We start from the raw sequence: 2459 nt of genomic DNA, 5'->3' as shown, positions 1-2459 counted from the left end.
GCTGTATAGAACAGTAGAAGCCAGAGAAGGTATCAAGGGAGCTACCTAGTATGACAGAAGCCTGAGGAGGTGGTCTAGGGAAAGGCCACAACCCACCATAGAGAACAAGCAGAAGTGCAAGTCATCTGCATGGAAAACATGCTAAGGTAACAACTTCAGTGGTGTTTGCTATAGAGATGCTATAACAGAAAAATCCCAAACTATCTCAGAGGACTTGGGGGAAAAAACTATCTCAGGAGGTGGTGGCTATGGCAGGAACCCCCAAGTGCTGCTCTGGCATGTGCTGGGGCCTACAAATCCCAGTAAGTGGCCTTTTTGTAAATTTGTGTCCCAAAAGTTGGATGCCATTTGATAGATGATCCTATTTAATCTTAACAATAAAAATCTGGAGTCAGATATTGAGGATGAAAGCTGAAATATCAGGGAAGCAGACCACCAACCTCTAGAATCTTCTTATCTATGCAAGTCTTCAGAACAAATGGGAGATGAGATCCTATATCCACCTGCCTTATATCCATTCCTGTCTCCACCTCCCTAGTGCTGGGATTGTATTTATGCACCACCAACACCTGTCTCTATTTCTCTTTCAGACTGATTCAATCTCATGTAGCCCAGGGTGGCCTTGAACTCCTGATTTTCTTTTTTTTTTTTTTTTTTTTTTTTTTTTTTTTCCAGGGGCCATGCTAATCTTCTCTGTATCGTTCCAATTTTAGTATATGTGCTGCCAAAGCGAGCACGAACTCCTGATTTTCTATCTTCCTCCTCTCAAGTGCAAGGATTAAAAGTGTGTGCCACCACTGACATGCTTCTATGGTCAACTAGTGGCTAGCTCCACCCTCTGATCTCCAGTCATGCTTTGTTAGAACACAAACACACAACTGTAGGCATGACCCTCAAATCAAGGCTGGACAAGGCAACCCAGTAGGAGGGAAAGGGTCCCAATAGCAGAAAAAGGAGTCAGAGAAACCCTAATCCATCTGTTATGAGTCCCTCAAAAACTACAAGGTAAATAACAACTACTATGCAGGTTTCATGATTGTCACTTCAAACATTGTGAGCCCCAGTGAGGCCTATTAATTTAATTCTGTGGGCTCTGTTCTCCTGGTTTCCTTGACCCCTCTGGTTCCTACAATACTTCCTCCCTCTCTTCTGTGGGGTTCCCTGAGGTCCCTTTAATGTTTTGATATGGGTATCTGTATCTGGTCCCATCAACTGCCAGAGGAAGTCTCTGATAACAATTGGAATAGGCACCAATATATGAGTATAGCAGAATATCTTTAGAAATCATTTCTTTATTTTGGTCAGTCATGTTTAGTTCAACCTAGGTCTCTGAGTATTGAGTAGTGTAGGGTTTGGACTCCCTCCTATAATATTGGCTTCCAGTTAGGCTGGTCATTGCTTAGGCACTTCCTCAAACTCTGGGTTGCCATTCCCCAGTATATCTTGAAAATAGGACAGATTGTAGGTCAAAAGTTTTGTGGTTGTGTTGGTGTCCTGGTCCCAAAACTGACAGTCTTTCCTGGTTACATAGTCTCCAAACTGTGGGTGATTGCATAGGTAACCTTCATATGTTCTAGGAAGTTTCCACTGTACTGTTTCCATATCATCCCATAAGTGCTCCACTATTCTAATTTTCTCTCCTGGAACTCTTTCCCTCTGTCCCTTCTTATTCCCCATGATTCCTGCCGTTCTCATCCCACCTGACCCCAGAAAAGTGCAATATATATATATATATTTTTCATCTTCCCAGGAGAACATTAATTCCCTTCTAGAGTCCTACTTGATTCTTGGCATCTCTGAGTCTATAGATTGAAAAGTGATTATCCTTTACTTAACAGCTAATATCTACTTATAAGTAAGCATATATCATATGTGTTTCTGGGTCCAGTTTGAAATAATCAGGATTATTTTTTAAGTTGCATCAATTTACCTTCAAATTCATGATTTCATTTTTCTTAACATCTTAATAATATAATAATCAAAATTCCAGTGTATAAATATACTGCAATTTCTTTATTCTATTTTTCTTTTCCTTGAGGGACATTCCAGTTTCTGGTTATTAAAAATAAAGTCACTATGAACATACTTGATCAAGTATCCTTGTGGTAACATAGAGTATTTTTGGGTACTGGGTCTTATGTTATATCAACTCCCATATTTTCTAATGAAGCCCTCAATTTGATTATTTCCTGCTGTCTACTCCTCTTGTGTGTTCTTCTTTTTTTTTTCTAGAGCTTTTTCATATATTTTTAAGTTGCTAATATGAGATCTCCACATTTTTTTATGAAGGTACCTAGTACAATGAACTTTCCTCTTAGCACATTTTTCATTGTACCCCATAAGTTTGGGAATGTTGTACATTCATTTTCATTGAATTCTAGCAAGTCTTTAATTTCTTTTTTCATTTCAGTCTTGACCCAGTGGTCATTCAGTAGACAGTTGTTGAGTTTCCATGAGTT

At 39.2% G+C, this 2459-nt stretch overlaps 1 pseudogene; it reads right to left on the bottom strand.

The window, feature by feature from the left end:
* Positions 1-667: 667 nt before the first annotated feature.
* On the bottom strand, positions 668-737 carry LOC121821488 (U6 spliceosomal RNA; annotated as a pseudogene).
* Positions 738-2459: the final 1722 nt, after the last annotated feature.

Source organism: Peromyscus maniculatus, chromosome 11, assembly GCF_049852395.1.
Source record: "Peromyscus maniculatus bairdii isolate BWxNUB_F1_BW_parent chromosome 11, HU_Pman_BW_mat_3.1, whole genome shotgun sequence".
Taxonomy (NCBI): domain Eukaryota; kingdom Metazoa; phylum Chordata; class Mammalia; order Rodentia; family Cricetidae; genus Peromyscus; species Peromyscus maniculatus.
Note: the sequence above shows the minus strand (reverse complement) of the source record. Positions and strands in the feature narration are given on the sequence as shown.